This window comes from Hirundo rustica, chromosome 3, assembly GCF_015227805.2.
Source record: "Hirundo rustica isolate bHirRus1 chromosome 3, bHirRus1.pri.v3, whole genome shotgun sequence".
Classification (NCBI taxonomy): Eukaryota; Metazoa; Chordata; class Aves; order Passeriformes; family Hirundinidae; genus Hirundo; species Hirundo rustica.
This window is the reverse complement of record NC_053452.1, coordinates 98328813-98353908: the sequence shown is the minus strand read 5'-3', so window position 1 is coordinate 98353908 and position 25096 is coordinate 98328813. Positions and strand designations below refer to the sequence as shown.

The 25096-nt window shown below is 36.8% G+C and overlaps 1 protein-coding gene across 20 annotated transcripts in view; it reads left to right on the top strand.

Annotated features, from left to right (window-relative positions):
• The window catches only part of MYT1L (myelin transcription factor 1 like), a 316913-nt gene that overhangs the window by 87359 nt on the left and 204458 nt on the right, over positions 1–25096 (top strand). For all 20 annotated transcript variants that reach the window (XM_040058847.2, XM_058419772.1, XM_040058845.2 and 17 more), the window contains one exon: positions 1112–1226. The gene's annotated coding sequence lies outside the window, so the exon portion shown is untranslated. The remainder of the gene's footprint in view (positions 1–1111; positions 1227–25096) is intronic.

Genomic DNA, 25096 nt, shown 5'->3' with positions numbered 1-25096 from the left:
ACATGCAAAGTTTGTTTAATAGAAAATAGTACTATCTTCTAATCTCATAGAACATTTCCTTGCCTGAAAAGTAGCAAATAAGGAATTGAGTATAGTATCTTTTAGAGGATTTATGGTAACGCTGCTGCATTTAGCCGAGCATAAACAGCATGGTGAGCCCCTCCGGGTCTCTTCATTTTCCTGACACACTCCACTGCTGCCCCATTAACACTTTGTCTGTTATTGCCATCTACTCTGTTTAATGAGTATCTTTGAATTTGAAGTTCTTCACAAGAAATAATAGCTAAAATAACTGATGCACCTACTGTAGTTTTCAGTAGTGTATCTTATTCCCTTTGTAATTTTTTTAAAATAAATACTGCATGCATATTCTTCAGCAGTATAGTTATATCATGACATTTCCTTTAATTACAGTAGGTGCTAATCACAAACATTAAATAATGACTACAGATATGATGCTGTATGTGTCTGTAGAAGGTAAATGCATGCTGAATAGCTGAAGGAGGCTTTTCATTACTTTAAAATTCATCTGATTAATACTTTTTAATGTGAAGAAGGAATAATTCTGCTGGAGACTTTCTTCTAAGAAGTCATAAGACAGTGAGTAGGTGCTGTTTTCCGGTGTCTGGATTAATCCAGCTAACTGATGTAAAAGGTCAGTTTGTGTCTTATTAGATTGGATTCCTAAAACTGAGTTTATCACATTCCTCAGATGAATGGACCATCTTAAATTATTAAACAATAAGCCATACTTTCAGATGAGGACTCAACCTGAATTAAAGCTAGAATAATGTTGCACTGGGATGCATCATAAGATTTAGAAACAATTCCGATTTTGCATTGATTATTAACTGATCAGCAAAAGTGCTCTAAATCACATTAGATACTCAGTAGATCTGGGAAGCCTTTGGAGGGCCAAATAAAAAATCTGATTAATTGAATAAATTTCTGTTCTAGAAGATTGAGGCAATCAGTTGGATATTGAAACAAGTTTTTGTATTAAATGGATTCATTGAAAGGATATTTTTAAAATTTAAACATGAGTGATTTTCTGTGTTCTGGTAAGCTTGCTGTCCTTCATTAAAGTTTGTTTGTTTGTTTTTATTTTTAGAAAATGAGTCTGGAAGAAAATTGGTGAATTCAATCCAGAGGACCTACCAGCACTCTGACAGGCTCAGAGAGCAGAGTCTGTACCAAAGAGCAATTACCCCGCCAAACGATTTCAGGTACAATTGACCTAAATATAGCACTCTCTTGAGATTATTGACAAGAGTTCATTTCCTGTAGTGCTTTTCCCATTTGCTACCCCTGGTAACCACTGTGATCTTATCTGCCTGGTGCTGCATGACTTCTGGGATGCAGTTAAGAATTCTGCTGTGCATTATCTTTAAACAGACAATTCATGCTAAAAGAGTCATTTGCAGTTAAATTAGATGATGCATATATTATTCTTGCTGCTAAAGTTACAAAGACTAGGAATGAGTGCCTGAATCCTTTTGGACCTGAATGCACTGGAATTCTTTTTACTGTGAAATCAAAAAATTACTAAAAATTACTAGTGCTAATTATTTGTAATTAAATAGTAAATTTTATTTCATTAAACAATAACAGTAGAGTCAGATGTGCAGGATGGATAGGTTGGAACACTTGCTATTTCTTTCACTGTATATATATTTATTATAAAGTGTGACTTCCCCTATTGTTATCCTACTATATCCAGGCAATCACAGTAGTTCTTATATGCTGGCATTAAAACAAATGAGTGTAAAAATTGAGTGTGTAAGTGTACAAAATGTGGATGAAGTGATTTCAGAGGCTCGTAATGATAAAATCCAATTTAGTTTTGAAGAATGCATTTTTTTTAAACATTGCTTGCAAACTTATTTATAATGCTGGATATATTTGCATTCCATGTATGTGGAATACAGAGCAAATAGATGGTATTCCCTTGGTGTTCATCACAGAGGTTTTTTTCTTGAATAATTTTTCTTCTGCTGAATTTTTATTCAGAAAATCCATACATTGTGCAGAAATTCAGAAGGCTGGTATCAGATTCCATGCTGTTGGAGGGCCATTTGTCACAGACCTTTGTGAGCTGATATCACAGGACACAATTGTGCTGTGATTTTCCTGCATATCCCCTATGTTTTCCCAAAAGAACACCAGAATACTTTTACTTTATTAGTAGAGTATACTTTGCTAATAATCACAGGTCCCACTCTTCAAAGGAAGCTCACGAAGTTCAGTTGAAAGCTGAATAATTTACAAGATAGAGACATATATAAACTATTGGTCTACTGATTTGGTTCCTTTGATGATGATGGACAGCAGTTATAAATGTAGTTAAACTCAGAAATTCTATACTAAAATAAGATGAAGCATGAGTCATTTAATTGCATTAGACAGTAATTAATTAATTATAGGGAAAGTTTGGATTAGATATAGAAGAAAATTTGTCTGGGATTTATGTTTTGCCAACGTACTTTAAAGAGTTGATGAAACACAGTGGAAAGGAGTGCTGATTTGAAATGGAAGTGTAAGAAGAAAGCAGTAAAAGTGTATGTAAAGGTGGGATGAGGATATGCAAGGCATGATTAAATGGATCCTCAGCTCATGTTGAGCTCACAGAACTTTTTGTGCTGTAGTTTGGGATCATGAGATATCTGTATAGTGCTTTCTGGTGGACTACTAAAGAAAATAGTTTTGAAGTTAGAGATGTGAGGGAACATACATGAAGAACTTAAATGGATTCATGAAAAGATCTTTCTGTTGTAGAGTCTTCTCTCTACAGAACCAGACAATTAAGGAACATGGGTTTAGGGGTGAAAAAATAAATCAGTCTTGCCCCAACAGAGGGAGAGAAAACTCAAAGTTACCAGCAGCACCAGAGTCTAAGTTGAAATATTTACCTTCTTATATTTGGTATTTTGCAAACAGAATTTCTCATATTGACTCTTGCAGTGCCACAAGGGCTTACCTTAAACGTTGCTGATGTGATTTTTTCCCATTTTCTTTTTGCTATTTTCTTTTAGATAAAATGTATCTAAAGCTTCATATTTTTTATCTGCAGAGATTATCACATGCACACATTTTGTTAATGATTGTCTTGACATTCCAGAGACCTGACATGGCTGACATACAACAGTTGTACATACTGGAGATGATTAAATCAGTTTGAAATTTAGTAACTAACACTAGAAAAGCCCATGTAAACTGACTTTTCTGTGTGAATGGTCTTTATGAAGATTGCTCACTTCAGCTGATAAGAGATAGAAACATCATTCTGGGTCTTATATTAAGCTTCATCTTAGAAGAAGATGAAGTGTAATAGATGATGGACCCAATGAAAGGTACAGCATCTTAAGCATTTTTATTATATTTATTTCACATCTTGAAGGGATATTCTGGTACCTTACAGGATGCAGGCCCAAAGAGGACAGTATCACTAATCAGGGATTTTATTCTTGCTTCTGTATTCAGTTTGCCATACCATGGTAGTGAAAAGACATAGTAAAGCAACCCTAATTAGGCACTGACGGAATCTCTTGTATGCACTTAGCCAGCTTTATATTATTTCTGCTTGTTCTGTGGTGCCTCAGGGAACGAGAAAAGTCTGGCCCATTAATTAGAGAATTAGAGTTGCGAAAGATGAGTTCAAGTTTTGCCTATGCTAGAAATTTTCTACAAGACACATTGCTAAGTATCGACCAAAATTCAGCATGACCTAAGGGTCAGGGATTGTGACTGTAATTCCTCTGCTTTTGAAGCAGAATTGTGTTCTTCCTTGTTTATGGCATCTTTCTTACCCCCCTTAAATAAGTGAGTGGTCAAAAATCCTCTCCTCATTAGCTGAAGTCAATTCTGTATACTTCTCTGTCATACTTATCTTGTGTGAGGATATTGATGGAATGGCAGGGATGCACAAAGCAAAGTAACACCTGATGTTAGTTCAGGTAGAGTATTACAGAGATATTGTCATGGTGACAAGTTCACATTAGCTCTTTGCAGTGTAAGTCTTCCTAGTACAACCTTCTGAAGAAGCAAAGTTCATCAATGTAAGTGTCATATGTTGCTAAATTTGCAGTTTATAAATTGTTACTGTAAATGTAGGTAGTAGGAATCATCACAAAAAATTGTACTTATTTTTCTTTGTCTCTCTCCAGACTTAAATGGTTTCAAAAATGAGGCAATAGTATCTTTAAATTGCAGTTTCTGGGCAGCATCTCTGCTCCTGTGAGCAGGCATGGCTGTTCTATTGCGTGGCCCAGCCCACTGATTGTTCATGGGCTGCTGCTGAAGTTAGCATGCCAAAGAGAGCATAGGACATTAAAGGTAAAAATGCCAGGGCAGGGGCATATCACCACTGAGAATTAGAAAAAAAAAATTCTTGTGCTTTATTGGATATATAGCTTAGCCTGACAGAACATTTAATCCCTAAATCATTCTGAAAATTGGTTAGGTTGTAAAATCAAATTAAACCAGCTATGAAAGATCATGGTCTTTCTTCACTGTATTGGTATCTATGTGTATAAATCTCAATCCCAGGGCAAGGGGAATACACCACATAAGTACAAAAGTTTTTAAGAGAAATCTGATGAGGATAAAGCTGATTGTTTTTGTATCAAACATTTAGAAAGTATTGAAGTAATTTGATTAGAAGAGGTAAAAAACAATTTTGCTAGGTCATTACATCTTAATGTTGAAATCTTTCTTTGCTCCTACTTTAACATTTTCTGAAGAAGGTTTATCACACAGCTTTATTTTTATTAGTTTCTAGTTACTGGTTTGTAGCTTTGTTATGTGATCTTAAATGATTATTTTGTCGTTATCAATACTGGGTACTAACTTTTGGTGGGCAGAAGAAATCTTAGCACCCTTAGGCAGATTTTGCCTTCTTCCACTGGAGTCGAATTGCTGTGTATTGCTCTAACTGAAGTATTCATCCTCAAGCCAAGGAAGATGGAAGACTAATTTGAAATCCAAGTGAACTTTAGGAAATGACTTCATTGATTAAGTAGGGTTTGGGTCATGGTGTTGTTAGGTCAGAACTCTGCTTCTTATACAGTAGCCGTAAAGCTTTTATTAATGAGTCTACATATTAAAAAAAAAAAAAAAAAAAAAGACTTTCATATACTGAGACATAAGAGATGCAGAACTGCATTTTTACAGCACTTCATTCATCTTCAGTGCACTGAAGAATGTCAAGGAAAGGAATATGATAAAAATTATAAAGATTCTTATCCAGTAAGTAGCTAAAGCCAAGAGAAGGTAGATGTTTCCTTGCCAAAAAAGCTAGAAAGAAAGTCTTTTAAAAAGTTCTTAAAAGTATGGCAGGAGGACAAAGCTACGAGCAGATTCTTAAAAGTTCAGCAGTCCTTTCTGTGTAGAAATAAAAGTACTGTTTTTGACTCCCTATTAATTTTATTGCAAATAGTTAAAGAAAGCAGTGCACTCTAAAAGTTTCCTCTCTTCTTCTGAATATATTTTTGGGAAGGTGTAGAGGGAGTAGATACTATCATTTCATGTTCACCTTGCACATTTCATGAGGGAGTTCCTCCCCTGTGGTTTGGGAGAGACCAGTCTGTGCTGCTCAGCAGCTCTCAGTAGTATTGTCCCCACATGACCTTGTGGATGGATTTTTATTTCAAAATCATACAGAAATTAAATATTGGTGAAAATAGCATTCATTCCTGTTTCTTCTCCTTTCATAGCTTCTGGGGTGAAATTTATCAATCCTAATGTAATATCTTTTCTGTCGAAATTATCTTTGGCTAGGCTGCTTTTAGTCAGTGGAGAGAAATAGACACTTTCTAGGGCATGATTCATCTCCTAAGAAGGTAGACATCTAAGTAGGTCAGATGAATCAGACTGTACAATAGCACATTCCTTACTAGAGAGAATAAAGGAAACCTAGGGATCAGCTTAGATGCTGATGCATATATTGCAAATATCTAAAGTAAAGTGAAATTAACTTATGTCTGTAGGAACTAAGTCAGAGTTGAGAGTCAGGAAAAAAATCCTACTCTTCAGGTAGCACCCTTTTCTTCAGAGCTTGTGGTTTCACTGTGCTGGGGTGCATGTTCATAGTCATAGCCGTGAGGTGATAAATTAAAAAAAAAAGTGTTACACGCCCTCCTTCTCCTAACTTAATATTTTAAGGTGTGATGATTGAGTAGATTGAATTTTGCGAACAGGTAATTTGTATACATTTATCATCAGTGATTCCACTGGTTCCACAGTGGCATAATTTTTTTACCAGTCTCTGCTAATAATCTGTATGCATGTGGTTTCACCATGGTTTTGGTAAGTTCTTCTGAACCATTTCAGCACCAGATACTTTTTTCTCAATCAGAAACCTCTGCAAGGAGAAAGAGAAGGTAGGCATTTAATTTAGGGTAGTAGACTAATTTAAATTAGTCCTTCATAATAATCATTACTGTTAGTGCCAGAGTTTCACTAAATGCCCCAGTAGATGAGGTGGTTAGTACAAATACACCTGAAAGTGTCAACAATGAATATTTTCAAGTGCTAACAAATGAGTTTTGCAGAAAGGGTTTTCATTTTGGTTTGCATTTGGTTGTATCAACCATAATCAATAAAATGGAATATACAAGAATGAAAATTATTTATTATATATTTAAAATACAAAATCAACAAATAAAGACTCACCTAAACACCAATGAAGCTTTTTCATCTGCTGTTCTTCTCCCATTGTTTGCAAAACTCCAGATCCAAGCAAACCTGCAAGACTTTTGTCAGATGCATACCCAGGAGCAGCACAAGGATGACAGCCTGGAGTAAGCAGATTGCTAGTGAGGCTAGCAGGTGCCAAAACATGCTGCTTCATGACCCAGTGTAAAGATGCCAAAAATAATCTCAAATGTACTTCAGTAAATAAAAGCAAAACCCCCTCAGGCTTCAGAAATAAAGTGCATAGAGCTGTCTGAGATTAAGCAAGAAACTTGAAGTTAGAAGGCCAGTATTCTAGTTTTTTGCCTTGCAACAGATCAGCTATGTTAAGGTAGTGAGGCACTTTGGCCAAAATCTGCTTTGATATTTAAACATATAGTGTGGTTTTCAAAAGAAAGTGGGAGCAGAATTACAAAGTATTCCACAGATAAAAACATAAACTTAAGTTGAATCACATGCAGGTGATGACTAAATATCTACCTCATTTCCCATGTCTTTCAGAATCATAGTATTTATCTGTCTTCATTTATGGTAATTTCAAATGTGTAAACAAAAATAAAAATCGCTTTGTAAGTTCAAATGTTCTAAAACCACTTTATCCTCAAGTGCAATTTTGTAAAATTACTTTATGTAGAATCACTCTATCACTGACCAGGCTGCTCAGAGAAGCTGTGGAGGCCCCACCCCTAGAGATGTTCAGGGCCAAGTTGGATGAGCCTCTAATTAAACTGTTCCGGTGGGTGGCAACCCTGCCTATGGGAGGGGTTTTGGAATGAAATTATGTTTAAGGTCCCTTCCAAGCCAAGTCTTCCTATGATCCTATGACCTTACTGTTAAAAGTAAAAGTAGACTCATAGCTATGGAATATGTTTGTTTGATCAACCTGAAAACTGTTTGCTCTACAACAAGATCCAAATGTCTGTCTTAAACAGTTGCAGTAACTTTAAAGAGAGCAATACCAGGACTGTGCTAAGTGATGTTGAACTTGCAAAATTCAGTGTGAAATCATGAAAAACATTGAAATAGTTAGTACTCTGTGTTTGCTGTGTAGTATAAGATCAATGAAATAAAATATATATCTGATATTGATAGAGAGTCAGAGGTGAAAAGGATCTAAAAAAACAGCTGAGAAATTTTATTTGCATTTTAAATATTATGTTTAATTTTTAAATCCTTCTGGTACTGTAGACCTTTCCATATCTGCTGCTGATTGTATATTGTGAAAGACATCTGAAAGTTTCTAAAAGATAAGGGATAATAATTATCATTGAATCAGAGTATTCTGGTTTGATAGCGACCCACAAGGATCATGGAAGTCCAGTTCCTGATGCTGCACTGGACCATCCAAAGAGTCACACCATGTTCCTGAGAATATTGTCCAAATTCTTGAACTCTGCTAGGCTTGGTGCTGTGACCACTTCTCTGGGGAGCCTGTTAGAGTGTCTGTTACAGTGTTCCAGAATCTTTTCCGAATATCCAACCTAAACCTCCCCTGGCACAGCTCCAAACCATTCCCTCAGGTCTTGTCACTGGTCACCAGAGAGATGAGATAGGTTCTTGCCCCTCTTCTTCCCCTCTTGAGGGAACAGTGAGGTCTACAGCTGAGACAGAGGAATTGTGATCGCTGTAGTTTGACAATTATGACAGGACTGATGATTGCTGTAGTTTGTAGACACCCAAAGAAGTGCCCATGTGCTAAAATTTTCAGGGCGAAAAATTATTTTGATGGTAACAAGCACTTAAAATTTGTTTATGAATACAGAGCTAAGTAATCTAAAATTTAAGAGATAAGGTGTATTAAATGATTAATGAACATGTGTGTACAGTGCATGGTCTGAAGTTCCCATGAGCTGGCTCTATGTTCTTTAAGAGATTAGAGAAACGAAATCTTCTCTGCAGTCTGCCTGTTCATCATCAAGACGCATAACTTAGCCTTGGTAACCCAGGCAGTGCACACAGAAACAAAACCAGGAAGCATATTTTAAAACTGAGGTTCTACCTTAAGTAAGTAGCCGTACATTACAAATGTGATGGATCATATCTTTGAGTGCAAGAGAAAGTAAAGAATGAACTCATATTACAAAATAAGATCTCGAATTAATTATGCTGGTGTAAGAGACACGATCATTCTTAAAAGACAGAATATTTCAAATGAAAGTCACTTAATTGATCAGATAGATATACAGATACCCATATTTATCTACGCATGTGTACATAGGGAGCCTGTGGTTTTCACTAGGAGAAAGTCACATCCATATGAAAAAATGGAGGCAAAGTTTCATTTGGCTTAACTTATATGTGTCTGAGCAGGACTGATAAAAAGAGGCATGTGTTGGCTCTGCATCTCTTGAAGTTAATAACAGTTGAATGTACTCTCTACTTGTGAGAATCAGTCATATATTTTGTCTTGAATTCATGTACTTTAATTAATTTAAGGGACAATGGTCGGATGCAGGAACTACTGTGCTGTAGCATATTATGTAGAAGATGGTTTCTAAACTTCTTCTTTTGCCATTTATGATGCTAAAGCAAGTTTTTGGCTAAAATCCCAACTTTCTGTAGAAAATAGGGATAATTTGTAATGAACTAGTCATTCCTGTATTCCAGTTGTTATAACTCATTCCAGCATTGCATTTCCAATATTCGAAAGTAAATTATGTTTTGAAATGGATGAATAAAATAAAGATGGCTAATATATGTCCTTTAGTCAGATCTCAGCTGGGTGTTTAGTTTTTTCATATTGTGTGTGGAAAAATCTACATGAGAGTCCAAACACTCTAAAGCTAATACGTGCTAGAATTAACTTTGTTAAGGCAAGTTAATTTAATCTCCCCCATGCATATGCAATGTGAAGACTTCTTTAATTACATGATCACATATTGTTTTCTCTTACAGAATTTCTTCCTCATTCAGTTCACAGAATATTTGATAGTCACTTAATGAGCAGCTGTTCCATGTTTTGTTTTCATTACATTGTTCTGTGTGTGGCCTCACACCTTGTTTACTATAGAATATTTAAGCCTTGATCTGGAGACATAGTTATTAATTATTATTAATTTCCTTTAGGGATTTTCCTATGATCACGATAGTGCCAAAATGATGAGCAGACATTAAATTAGCATTAGTGCAGGCCTCTGAGATTGGCAGACAGTACGATTTTCAATTTATGTCTGGGAAACCATGGCCCAGAGTACTGTGTTCAAAAACTGCCACTGATCTACAGGGCCGTCCTGAGGTCCATCCAAAAGCCTTGACTCAGTACTGTCACATGAAACTTTTCTAACTCAGCTATGTATGTCTCTAAACATTGATCTCTTCTGCAAATTCAAATGCCTCATGTCAGTGAACTACATGGGAAATGAAGAATATACTTTCAGTGACCACCTGTGAAAAAGCTGGTTTGAATTACTATAATGGAAACTTTATGTCAAGGAAAGATAGAATCCTGCTTTCTAGACTGCCATCCAATTACTCTAACTATTCTTGTTATTGGTGTAATGCTGTCCCATTTTTAGTGCATCTTCAAAATTCTTTACTAAGTGAACCATCTACAGTCCACAGTTCTGATTCAGCCTTGCAGCAAGACTGTCTTGTGCACTGTATGAGGCAGGTGTGTTCTGGTGACAGTAGATATGACTCATGCCATTAGTCTCCATGCTCATTCACAAGATGGGGGAAAATTTGGTTATATAGGCAACCTGGCACTTTTGGCACTTTTCTTCTGGATTTGATCATGTCAAAAAAGTTTTTTGAAAATGTGTCTCTATGAGAAAGAGAGACAAAAACAGAGACAGAGGGAAAGCACACTTACCATTTTAAAATAGAAACTTCTGAGAATGTCTCAACCCCTCTCTGAATTGTGAGATGCTTGGAACCTTAAAATCCCCCACACAATGTTTTACCATTCTTCTATTAAACTGCTTGCATGGAATAATATTCTGCAAAAACTACTGCTGAAGGAGTAAGATGCAAGATACCTATTTTCACTGCCGTCAGACTGCACAGATAGTTTGTGATGGCACAGAAATAATGAGAAACTGAAATTTGGTTTCCGGAATCCCAAAAGGTGGTTTTAGTCATTACTGATTCTCTGCTCAGTTCTCAGTGACCTCTCCTACCCCTGTTCACTATTGGTTAAAACTCTGAGTATAATCCAGTTCTGTGTCCTAAGGAGAACAGTTCTATTTCTCACTGCCCCACTGGGTTTTTGTCCCATGTTCTTTTTTTTTTTACCATAAGCATAGTCTAAGTATTTTTTCTTTACCTCTTGTCTTCATCCCTCATTCCTCCAGGGCTGGATCCCCGAGCTTGTGTACATCTTTCTCATTGCCACTGGCTCTCCAGCCAGAATTCCTTTGTCAAGCTGTGTTTTCAGTTTCTGTGCTTCCAACCGTCTATCATTTGTTTCTTTGCACTCCTATTCCAAATACTGCTATGAAATGTTGGCTCTTCCTCTGTTTTTCCTGTCTGCTGCTTTATTTCCCTTTGGGCAGTAGGGAACTGATAGAACTCTTTTGATATTTGTGAAGATCATTGTAAATTTGAGAGCAGAGCCTCTGATCACTCTGGGACAATGCTGCATGAGCTTAATTTCTTTGCCGAAAATTTGGCCTTAAATCTAAATATAGGAGACAGAAGCAATGCACCCGTGACTGATACTCAAGACCTGATCTTAGTCCAGGCAATCTTTTCTAGTCCTGCTGGATACATATCATGTCTGCTTCTGTTCAGGTATTTCTGCTTTTTTTTCCTCCATTGCTGCTCATACTTTATCTGATCATCAGTCATCAACTTTTGGGATGTTGCATGGGTGCAACCCCAGAATTCAGCCCTGAAATTAAACCTACCAGTTATTTGAGTTACAGATGCCCCTCTCAACACATCCCAGTAACAACTGGGCAGGTTAATCTCTTCAGCAGAATGTTAATGTAATGTAATAACTTAGACAGGACCTATGCAAAAGAAGACTGCAATATTAATTTGTGGGAATTGTATAGTGCCAGATACTATTCAGTTTACTTTTTGCCTGCCTGTAAGATTTGAATGTAGAAGGGATCAGTAGTTTATCTAGTGTTGTCTTGCTTAACATAGGCTGCATACTCTTGAATCACTCTATGGCTGAAGAAGACCTACTCATTAGTTGAACTTAAATTTAAAATATCACACTACAGTGCATTTATTTCTATCCTTCATAACTTGTAAAGCTTTTCATAACTTTTGAAATTTCTTTAGAATTTCTAACCAGCTCCGAGAGGAACTGAGCTAATATCTTAATGTGAAAAGTGGTATCCCATATTAAAGGAAACAAGGTTGCACTGGAAAAAACTCACTTGGCATTGTTTAATTATTGTATTTATTTTCCCATGCTTTTAAAGTGCAAAATGTTTTAGAAGCCTCACAAGACTGCCCTCTGCTTCTTCCAGTTTCTGGCTCTTTTATTCCGTTGCACTTTACTTTGTCAGCTTGATGCCTTATTCCTTTCCTGGCAAGAAACTTGGAAGAGCACATGATCAATAAAAGACTGGGGAGAAATAGATGCCAGAACAGCCTAAACTTCATAACAGTCATTGGGAAGGATTTTAAATGAGGGCAGGGATACTGGATTTGAGGCAAGACAATAATGATGGTTAGATTTATTAGAATAATTATGGGAGATTTGTTCTCAGTTCCCTGCCTTGCTCACATCAGTCTGCTCTTGTCTCTCTGTGACACAGTTCCTTCTCAATAAAATGGGACTAGCACTGTCTCACAGATATTAAAATAGTTGCTTCACAGATACCATAGAAAGAAGAAAAAAAAATTATACTAAACCTAGTGTAGTATTATGGCTTGTATGAATACTGTAATACTGATGGTATGTCTCATATGAGAACTATCGTTGATGGGTTGGGAGGTTTGAAACCTAAGACAACAGATTTTTTCCAAACCTTTGTTTGCACAGTTCTCCTTACTGTTTTATTATCTTCCCCTCCCCTTAAGTAATGTTCATGCTTTCATGGTTTGTATTACCTTTCTCACGGCTCCTCACTCTGCTCATATTTTAACATTGCTCCTCCAGAATTCCCTCTGTCTTGCCCTTTAAATTTGCACATTACACACAGTAGCTTCTCTCTTTGAGCTGTCTGCCCCAAGTCAGTATAAAAGGTCTTCTGGGCTTGGTGGGGCATTGAGAGTGCATGTACCAATGACAAGATGAATGAGGTAACAGTCAAATTTAGTGCAAATATATAACTGTCTTGTGGAGAAGAAAAAATACACATCTGTTTTCACAGCAGGAGTCTCTTGGTTGTGTGAAGTAGTTCTTTGATCTGAATGGCATGTTCTTAACTCAAGAGGAATTATTTGTGGAGCTAGGAAAAGCTTAGCTGTAACAGGGAGAAACAGCTTGGCACTGACCATGCTTGTACTCATTATGCTTTACAATGTCCTGTTTGTCTTCATAGCAGGGTTAGCCCAACCTAAATGCAAGCTCTGTTGATAGGACTGTTGTCCTCACTGCTTTGTTGCTCAAGGTATGTGTATTTAGGGACATATTCCATAGCTGTCTATGCTGAGATGTTTTAAAATTATTGCCAAGTTAATTCTACTACAAGAACCTGTCTGTCTTCTGGGAAGGAATTGTTCAAATAGCAGAATTGAACTTCTGTGGAAGTGAGTTGAGTCTCTTTTCTTTCTGCAAGACCAGCATAAAAAAAAACATGGCAGTTTCCAGCTCACACAAAGGATAATGATGTAGATTTATGTGCTGTCAAAATTAACTGATTTTCCTATGAAGGGTTAAAACAAAAAATGTGTAAAGCCCAGATCAATTACAGTCTTGACAGCCACCATCACCTCGCTCAGCTTTAAGCACCTCGAGCAGTTCCCAATTCACACTGATCTTAAATATTGACTAACAGGGCATGATAAATAGCTCAGCATTTTGTAGAGATAACTCAGAATACTTTTTCAGAGCTAAGGACCTATCCATGCTAGGTTATACTAGAAAACAAGGAAAAGCAGCATTAATCCTATCTTTCTCCAGGAAATTGGAATTTTGTAGATCCCAGCTGATATGAGCTGGCAGTCAGGAAAATAAGTCCTCAGAAAAATAGAAACTAAGACTTAACTGTTTTCTCTGAACAAAGTAGACTGGAGACAGGCAAAATCAGTCTGCTTCATATATGGTAGAGGAAAATGGGACGAAGTGTCATTCTGGCTGTATTTCTTGCCAAATCTTGGTTTAAAATGTAGCTGTGGACCAGGAATATGGTCAATGTAGAAAAGTAATTTGCTAGGAGCTAGTAAATGCTCTCCTCTCACTAGCTTGGTACAAATCTCTGTGTTAAAGGCATAATTTCACACACAGCACAATATTAAATAGAAATATTGCTTTACAGAATCTTTTTTATCCTGACAAATATGTTTGAGTTCAAAGTTTTACATTTTTAATTTTAAAAAGGCCATATTTTCTGCTCATTTGTTCTGAATCTGGAAAGTGATTTTTTAAAATTAGGAATGATGAGCCTGATTGGACAGCCTTACTTATGTGAGTAGTCCCTCAGTGACTACTCTGTTTATCAGTGCCAAGGATATCCAAGATCCCAGCTCTTTCCTTTCATTTCCTGCAAAGTAAAAGACAGAAATCTTTTCCAGTTCTTAAAGAAGCTTTAGGATATTTGGGGTCCATCATAACTGAGTTTACATTCCATAATGATGTACAACATTACCTGTTTTGTTGCTGTGATGCATAGTAAGTACTTGAGCACAAACCAAGCAAAAACTGGGGAAAGTAAAATGAAATACATATTGATACAAATACAGTATTATTCTCAGTCAGAAGGCTTTTTTCAACTGAATGTATTTTTCAAGCATTACCTGCTTTTCTCCTTTTCCTTAGCTGGCTGCCAAGGGAAGTGGTTGGGTCACCATCCCTGAAGGTACTTAAAAGATGTGTAGATGAGGGATTTGGGGACATGGTTTAATAGTGCACTTGGCAATCCTGGGCTAATGTTGGACTTGATGATTTTAAAGGTCTTTTTTAACCTAAATTATTCTATGTACTTAGGTAAATCTTTGAAAAGCGAATATACTTTATTTAGCATGGTTTGGTGGGAAGTTCGTTGTTCAGCTGGAGTCACATGCCAATTCTTGAGTTGTTAAAGGCAAGAGATGTTAACAACAGAAAATAAGACTTTTTTTACCTAAATAAACAGCTTTGATTGTGTTGATACAGAATGTGGAATACACAGCATTTTACTACACCCATGCTTGCCAGTTTGATTAAGATCATGTGCCACTTAGATTTCATGATGTTGTTATTACTTAGAGACCTTTTATTTTACAGGATACTTCTGAGAAATATGTTTTTTGAATATTCAGCAGCAAAACTTGCTGCAGACTTGAAGTAAAACCTCTACCAGTGGTTCTTAGAGATTAGATAGGGTAGTGGGGTTTTTTTGTTTTGTTTTGTTTTGTTTTGTTTTCTTTAATGTTTTATTTGAAAGAACCTGAATCTTCAGTTTACCAAAAGAGCAGATTATATTCCAATGAGATACACTTCCAATCACCATTTCTTCTACATTTAATAATTGGAAGGGAATATACTCATTGTATGACCAAGGAACAATAATCCTGTGGCAGCTGTGAGCATCTGGAAAAGATTAGAGCAGTACTTAAATTGCTGTTAACTGTATGAATTCTGCTGTAGAAAATTTTACACTGAAGTTGTGATCCTTACTCTCTTCTGCATAGTCAGGAATCTGGTCTCCAGTTTATACTTTTACCTATTTGACATTGAAATTTCAGAACATGCATTTTAGTTGGCAGCACACATGTGTAAGGTATAATTTACAGCAAAAGTGTCTTCAGAAATGCAGGTCTTCTCCTGCATCTGTTCTTTCCTTGAAGAAGTGCAGTGTTACATAACCTGGAAAATCAAACATTCTGTCATAGCACACTCCTGGCACTGCTGTCATGCTTCCTTTCTCATAAACTTCCAAAATCCTCATGGAGTCTGGGATCTTGATCTACTCACACGGCCCATTGTACATGTCTCTTATGACAAAGAGTGAATTTAATCTTGATGAAAGATATGTCTAGATCCCATATTTTTAGCCTATTTAGTCTTTTCCAGAGAGTCAAAAGACACTGAAATGGTGGTGTGGTCATTAATTTAAGAATGTTTCATAATCATAAAACAAATTCTATTTTATTTGAAAGAGCTGTGATGTCCAGAAATATATTGCTTTCAACTATGATAAAAGGATTCCAACCTGTTTATATTGCTCTTACTAATTATTGACCATCGAAGCATTAATAGGGAGAATTTTATAGGAAATATATCTATTAAATTGTTATTTATGTCTAGTTTTTCCATCAGTTTCCTTCAGTTTCCAGTTTGGATCCACATATCTTGATACCTTGAAGTCAGATTTCAAAGGTGATTGACATTCATAAAGACATGTATAGTACTGACTAGGATTTTCTAACGGGACAGACTGCTAAGCTGCTTGTATAGGCAATCTCACTCCATTGCTAAGGCTTATATATAAACACCTCTGGAAATAACACTAGATACTTAATGCACTTTGGGGTGTGCAAGTACCTTCTAAAGACCCATATTGTACTTCAGGTTGCATTAAAAGCCTGATGATTTCTTCACACACAAAGTGTGAAATAATTATTCCATCTCTTCAGTCTATCTACCCCTCTTCTGTCCTTACACAGAATGACTCAGGTTGGAACAGATCTCTGAAGGTCATCTAATCCACCTTCTTTCTCAAAGCAGAGCCAGCTTCAAAGGTAGATCAGATTGCTTGGAGCTTCATACTGCTTTCAGTGTCTCCAAGGAGGGAGGTTCCAGATTCCACAGACTCCATCTTTATGTATACTCTGTTCAACCCTCGTGGTGTTGTTTCTAAATGTTTTTATACAGCTAGCTAGATATGATACTGGTCTACTAGTATTTTGATGCAGATGTAAATGCTTCTCATCTAGTCTTCTCTAACTCTTCTTTTTTTCCCCCAGTCATCCCTTTTTACCCTATTTCCTTACTTCTCTTACACTTGCTGTTATTTTCTCCTGGTTTTCTCTTGACCGTGTCTAGCTCCTTCCATTCGTAATTTAAGAGGATATTAGTCTTGATAAACATTCCCAATCCTTAGAAAGCCATCCTGGCTATACTTACCTCTCTGTCACTTCCTGTTGCTCCATGATCACTTTTGCTCTTTGTGCATTCACGTTGTTGCGTTCAAAGCAGGTGATTTCCAGTGCTATTGTAAACTCCTTCAAGTTGGCTTCTGACCTTCTTGTTATCTGAAACAACTCTCAAAAAACTACCTAATGATTCTCTTCCTTCTCCTCTCACACTGTCAGTTTTGATCACTTTAAATCTCATAATGATTTGTATCTTTGGCTCCATTCTTGTCTTGTTTTCTCCCTAATCCTTTAATTCATCCTTTGAAGTTCCGGATCTGACTTCTGCCAAAATCTTAAGGATTTTTTAGTATTTATTCATCTCTTCTCTCCTTTTACACATCACCTCTCCAGTCTTATCCACAAATAAGTGCAGTTGACGTGTCTGTGCTGCTGACCCAAATTTGTATCTGTACTCCAGACATTATAACAGCTCAAGACAGGCATTGTAAGAAAAGGGCTTCCCTCTTAGTGCCTCATTACTGCTTGTTTTCTTAGTCCCCATCTTTTCTGTCAGGCCTCTAATACAAATGTTAGTTTTCATTCAGGCCTCTTCAGATTCTCCTATCAAGGTTGTTTATAAATGTCTCAGATTCCTTTCCTTGTAACACGTCTGAGTTGGGGTTCTTAATCTCATAGCAGTGTATCCCTTTGAGTTCTTTTAGGAAATGTCTACACCATATATTACAAAATACATTCTAAGGACCATGCAGTTTTCAGGTAGAAATCTTTGACAATATAATGATAAAAATAATTTTTATAGGCAAACAATATGTACGAGTGGGTGAATTGTGCGTTGTGTACATGTGTTTGAATATGGGGAAGTTTATATGAGAGATTGGTGTAAGAGGTGGAAAAGTTGCAGTAGGCAAACTCACCTCAGGAATTCCGCTTCATACGTCTTTAATTTTACTTTCAGGTTTTATTTTTTAACTTCATCCTTGTTGTTCTGCTGCACTCAGCATGTACAAATGTGGTACTGCTATATTGTTTTCCACCATTTCTGTTATCTTTGAATTTAGTTTGGGGTTACAGTACATAGTAGCACAACAGGGGGGAAATAAGAAAATAAGGATGGATCCTTTGCCCTTTTTTTTTTTTTTTTGGGGGGGGGGGGGGGTGGGTGGTGTTTTTTTGTTGTTGTTGGGGTTTTTTGTTTGTTTGTTTTTGTTGTTTTGGGGTTTTTTTTTTAAAGATACTAATCAATGCTTTAAATTTGGATTCATGTTGCCATATTAGATCTACACCAAAAATTTGCTCTCCCCATAAGGCAAACCAGTTCCTGGAAATTTTCATACTGTTTATCTGGTGTGCTTGCTCTTAATCATGAGATTAAATATGATTCTGAGGCTGAAAAATAAGCTTACCAAAATCAACATTTATGCCAGTAATGTAGTAGAAAATACAAGATGTTTTCAAGCTAAGTCCGTGTAGGTGCTGAAACATACAAATTTAATTGTTTCATGTTCTAAGCATATGTTTATTGATCCCTGAGATGGACAGTTGGCTGTCAGAAAGACAGAAGGGAGGAAGGGTAAAGAGCAGGGCCATGAATTCAGTCTCCAATGTTTTTATTTTAAAAAGCTTTTAATTTCAAAAAGCATCTGAGAACTGAGATGGGAACACAATGAGACTAAAGTGTTAAATTCCTCTAACATAATTTTGAAGTTTTGTTGTTTTGTTTTTTTTTTTCCTTAAAAATGCCTCAAATCATATGGGTAATGAGAAGGACAGTAGGAATTGAATGATAAAACTTCTACAAGACAAACTAAGAATGTTAAATAAATGGGCATTTATTTTGCTTTAAGTTTTAAAAGCCTACAAATTACTTTCTTCTTTTTCATCAGAGATGTTTTATGGGACTTCTCTTTTAGCTGTACTATATGTGACCATTAGTAGCCTTTTTTCCTTAAAAATATTCTCTATGTCTTCCTCTGATTTGAGTGTTGTTCCCTCATCTGTCTTTGAGGGTTTTGTCTGTTTTAGAGTAAAGGTTATCAGATGTGGTTATGCTGATCTGCAGATTGTCTGGTGTGGTACTGAAAAGCAGCAGAGCCAAAATTGTGTTGCACTTGTAACAGAGACGGAAGTTAAGCTGTCTGTTAGTAAGGACTACTTTCAAGGCTTTAAATAGTCTAGAGAAAATATTTCAAAGCTGTAGTAGAATTTTTATATATCTCTGTATGTCAGCTATATATCTATATATCTATCTAATCTGTCTGGTCTGGTTGTAAGCAAATGCCCTGTCTGTATGAATATGTTTTCAAAATCACTTTCTGATACATTTATTTTGAGCATCATCTATTGAAACTGTAGAGCTTGGAACAGTGGGGTGCTGAAAGACTTCCTTCAGTGTAGTGTGGCTGAGGCTGCAATTAGGAATAAATACAATCCATAGAGTTGACTTGTTCTTCTGTCCTTTCTCATAAGTATAGTACCTATCTTTTTGAAGGGGGGAGTCATATCTTTTCCTGTGCTCATAGCTCATACTGATAGTCAAGGTCCACTTGTGCTACTGCAATATAAGTTGCTGTTTGGTAATAAATGCCCTTAAGCTTATGGTATTTACTGCTGGCAGAGAAGGTAGATGCCCTTCCTAGGGCTTCTTTTTCCTCTCTTTGTTGAAGTCTAAGGAGTCACCCTGAAAAACAGGCAAAGGAAGAGTTGTGATTTGACTGCTAGTCCACGGGCGCTGGTCCAAATACTTGCATTCATTTCACATGGGCCACTGAACAGCTCTCAGATCTCAGCAACTTCTGTTATTTTAACTGGGGTGGATTTGAACTAGTAACATAAAGGTGGACAGCCCAGTGGACCATTATCAATCCCTAGTCACATAGACCTCTTTTACCTGTCGTCTTAAATTTGTGCTTCATCAACGACTGTGATTCTAGCACAAAGCATCCAGAACTTTTGATATGGACTACACAGACATTGGAAAGCACCTAGGGACACCAAGGGAGTTTCTCTTAATAATTCAGGCTGACATTAATGCATCACATAATCTAGATTTTTTTATACATTTAATGCTTACAAGTCCCATTAGTTTCCACCTTATTCCCCTACCTCTCTTTCTTTACTTTATAGCAATATTTTTGCGTTGATGTGAAATTTTATGAGATCCTCTGTAGAATTCTTGCTTTATGTTTGTTTCACTATTTTTTTCTAACAGAATATTGATGTGAAAAACAATGAGAAGAAAAATGAAATTATATCAACTGTGATACGTTTATTCACATTATCTGTCTTGTGTGTACATGTTCACATCCTTGTTATCTCTTCTTGGGATAAAGTTCTGGGCTGTATTATGAACTCCATGCAGCAGCACTGAAAGAAAGGACCCACCTTACTTTAGTGTTACTTTTAAGTAACAGTGTAGGACCCTGTACATACTCAATATGTGATTATCACTCTAATTTTGTGTAACCACATTGGTACTGTAATACAGTAACTATCATAAAACCCAAATAACATCTTCTGAAATGTGCATGTTATTCAATACAAAGTATGGAACACTGGTTGGTTATTTATATCTTTCAAAGCTCCATAAATAGTTATTATTCAAAATCTCTGCAACAAAAAAAAAACCTCAAACAAAACAAACAAACAAACAAACAAAACCCCAAACAAAACAGACAACAAAAACCCACCCAAACCAACCAAACAAAAACCCATTGCCCATTAAAAAAATCAAAATTATAGGTATTATTAGTAAACTATAGGGAGGTTTCTAACTTACAGATCAATATTTATTCCTGTTTCTTAGTGGGGAGGGTGTATTCTTTCCACATTTATAAGCAAATTTATGTGTTTAATTCAATTAAAGAATAATTTGTAGCTCTAAAGCATGGAAAGCCATGTAAAACCCTGTGAAAATTGGCTCCACACCCAGTTAGCTAATGCAGCAAAAAATTAGCTGAAATAGAAAGGCAATTAGGAGCAAAACTTTTATGCAGCACTATGCTGTAGGCATTGGGTTAGCCAACCAGGAGTTGTACAGACTACACAAACAAATTCTTTCTCTACTGACACGCACACACAAGGAAACCTTGTAAATCTATCTGCTGTGCCCACCTTACTACTTAGAAATCACATGTAATGGTGCAGGAACCAGCATCTTTTCAGAAGGGAGCTGTTTCTGTAGGTCTTCATAGGGAGAAGGAAATGGTCCTGGAGTTCATGTGGTTATGAGTCATTAGACTGTGGTGATCATTAGCAAATATCCACCCTCAGAGCAGTATTCATATATTGAAATTTAGGCTCAGATCTGTCACTGTCGGGACTGGGTTTTCTTTTAATATCACGATTCTGGATTTTTTAATCTACATAATGAGGGTGTCATTTCTACATAGTACTTAGATAGTGAATCCACTTTGCATGCTGAGAGCAGGTATCAGCCTGCATGGTGAGGCTTGCTGTGCTTGCTGTCAAGACTGAGTGGATGTCAGCCAGGTCTGCCTCACCACTCTTGGGGCTTCGTTAGCACAAGCTCTTGCCTGAGCTAATTAATCTCTGACCAAACCTTTCTTGTGTTTGGCCAAGTTAGAGCACAGGAAGAAGAACTGGATTCCTGGGCGCTCATAGGCAAGCTCAGAAGGAGAGCTGGGTGGGCAAACAAATAATTTTCAGTAAAAGGGATTGGCAGCTTATTGCATAGATCCAAAATTTCATGAACTCCCACAGCTTCTGTTTTATTGGCATGGATTTCTGTTTTCCACCTCATTGTGCGGGGTCACACTGAGCCGCTCAACCCACAGATTAGTGCCCTCTTTTCTCTGCACATCAGGAGAAGTTCATCTAGGAAAGCTCCCTAACTACTGCAGAGAGAGTAGGATGTTTATAATACCATTTTGAATTCCTCAGACAAAATGTGGAATATGCATACAAAGTGTTATTATTTCAGGGTTATTCAGAGCAAATATTGAGTGCGAGAAAATGAATTTAGGCTGCAATGCTGTCATTGCATTCTGTCTTGACCAATCAGGCAGCAGGATCCTGACCATAATGAGACTGTATTTGAAGAAGGAGTTGAAAATCAGCTTTTTAAGACATCTGAAAATGTGTTTTTTCACTCTCCGGATCTGAATTTGGCAGCAGCATAATTCCTGGGGGCTGCCATTTCGGTGATAGTTCCAACAGAAGACTTGGCCTAATGACCTGTATCAAAGCATGAAGAACCACGCTGAAAACAGATGCACAGAAAGCTGGAGCTGCCAGGAAACACTGAGAAATGGGGATGGTTTCTAAAGCTACTCAGATGGGGGATTTGCATTAGCTCCGAGCTGTATTCTGAGCAAGAAGTTTGTGTTATTTGAATGCAAGAAGCACGGAGAAAAGCACAAGAAGAGTTCTAGACCTTGTGGAGAGTTGTGAAAAATCTGGTACTGATTCATGGCTTTGGCTGCAGGTTTGGTTCCCTTGATCTATCTTTTGATTTTCACATTTCACGTTGAAACAAGTTTGAGATCATTTTAAACACTGCAATTGTCAGACGCTTAGCCTTTGGTTATTAAAAAACGAAGCAGCTTTCATTTCTAAAGTAGTTAGAATAATATTTACAATGTTCATTTGTTTTTTTTATTTGCTCTGTAGGCTCTTAGGCATTTTAGACTTTCCTCCTACCGTGCTTTCCTGGATGACCAGTGAAATGTTTCTCTTAACTACAAGTCATAGAGGAGAAGTGCAAAGCCTTGTTATTTATACTAGTCTTGAGTGAGATCAGAAGACAGGGAGGTCGCTTTGGGAATTCCCTGAGGGTGGCACTCGGTATGAGTTATGCATCTCTGTTGTGCTAACCTGGGGTACATTACCTTTTCACTTAGTGTGGTACGCATAGTTCATAAAGTCTGATATGTCATCAGTTCTCTAATGGCATTGCTTATTTTCAGGCAAGGCATAGATGGCTGTGGCCTTGTGATCATAGCAGGAAAGAGGAGGTATTTATATCACTGTAATTTTTGTAGAAATATATAACTTCTATCATTAGATAGAAATATATATTGATATTTTTATAGAACATTCGTCATACCTATGGTATGGTGTATTTATAATGTCCAGAAACTTCTTTAGCTTTTTGGTTTCCTAATTGTCATTGTTTTAGTTACTTTATTTAGTACAATACAAATCTGCCATGTAGCAGTTACAATTGTATTCTAAAGTGCCAAGGGGAGTTGTCACATGACATTAAATCAGTTCAAACAGAAGTTTTTCAGTACTTTTCTTCATTCTTTGGTAGCTTGTCACGGGTTTGTAGACAAACAAAAAATAATATTTTTAAATTTCTTTAAATGTTGTTTTTTTTCATTTGAAGACCACCTAAAAAGTAAGGATAGTTGGTTATACATGAGGAAATGGTTCCAAAATATGTAGAAGAGTATGTTTCCGTTTTTCATCAGTGGTTTGAGAGCAGCTTGCAATCTGGAGTGCTGTAAGATGTGATCTGAAGCAGGTGTCTGGATCACTGTGGGTTCTTCATGCAAAGGACTACTGCTAGGTTTTCACCCACTTCTCTCCTTGGAATTTCTGTTGGACAAAGTCACAGTCTTTTGTCTGTCCATGTGATATGACATTCAAGATGTGATCCTGCTGCATGGCCGGCACACTGCTGTGTATTCCAAAAAATAAGGTAGGAATTAGGTATTTCTGCTGTGATCTAAAGGAAGCGATTCATCCACTAGGCCAAACAGCATGCCATTTAATATTGATCAGCTTATTCTTAGTATTGTGTTTCACTTTTCTTAATTTATAATGCCTTGAGAGGTTACCTAGAACAGGGCCTAGGCAGAGTCAAAGGAATAAAGTAAGTATTTATTAAAAGGCCTTCAAAGAGTACACCTTGGGCAGTACAAGAGCCTGGCCGAGGCTACACCCAAGATGGAAATGGGTCACACGTTTTCACACTTTTATAATTTTGGTCCATTTACGTATTGGGGTTAATTGTCCAATTACAGCTACAGGTTATGAAGTCCCGTCTTCCTGGATTGCTCTCCTCAATTCACTGTTGTTTACACTTTTTGGGCCTGAAGCTGCAACTGTGTCCTTGGTTCTCGGGATGGAAAAGGATTATTTTTTCTAACTAAACTGTGAGGAGAACTCGCTAGCACTCTATATGAAGTGCAGAGTTACATACTAATGCAGTACAGAATCTGGAAAATACGAAAACTAAAGCTTAAGGCGTCATTTAAGATTCTGAAATTCAGCCTCTTCCTTGGCTGTGGCTAAAATTTGCAGAAATTTGTTAGTTGTCAGTTTGCTTTTGCATACTCATATCTTCTCTGGTCCTAAATCCCTCCATCAGATCCACAGTATGGATTTCAGATAAGCAGCTTCAATGACGTACTGGTTGTAACATGTCAGAGGGTTTTCCCAGAGAGTATTCTCACTACACTGTTTGCCACTGGACATAGACCTCCTAATACAAAGGCTATTGTGTCTTCATAACTGGACGTGTGATCATATGGGAGCAGGTTGATGATGGTTCCAGAAACCAAGCATGCTAGTTGGCTTTTACTGCTTTCTGCCCAGATTTCTCTGCTCTTCTGTTATACACAGAAGACCAATGAAGAGAAGGGGGAATCACCAGCTGGGCTTGTTTGCAGTTTCGTTGTTCAAGTTACTTGCAATATAAGGAGAAAAAAAAAAAAAAAAAAAGCTTGTGAAGTAAGGCTGTCTGCTATGAAGGAAACTGAAGTACCTTTCTTTATGCTGGTGACTTAATATACTACCTTCAGGAACTTAGGATATTAGAGTTATTGAATGCAATTTCCTTTACTCTGTGCATAAGTGGTGTGCTTAGAGTCTAATACTCTGATGAAAAAATTGTAAAGTTGTTTTTACTTTATGCAGTGATCAAAATACTGTTGGTGTACAGGAGGAATACAAATAGAAAAGAAGATTTAATGACTCATGTTCAAAGATAAAGATGGCATAGAATAAATAAAGCACTACATTTAACATTTACCAGGCATAGGGGTGGGCTTTTCTGGTTTCTCGAGTCATTTATAAAACTTCGTTTTGACTTTGCAAAACAACCCAAACTTGTAGGAGTTATAAATGGCTAGATTAATGTGTAAACCACTTTAGCAAGCACTCTTGGACATTATCCTCTTACCAATTAATGTTTGGGAATATGGCATTTTGAGTACTAAAAAACCGTGTTTTTTTAAGTAAATCAAAGTATCTCCTTCACACTTCTATCCTGCAATATTTTTGAATTATTTAAAAATAACAT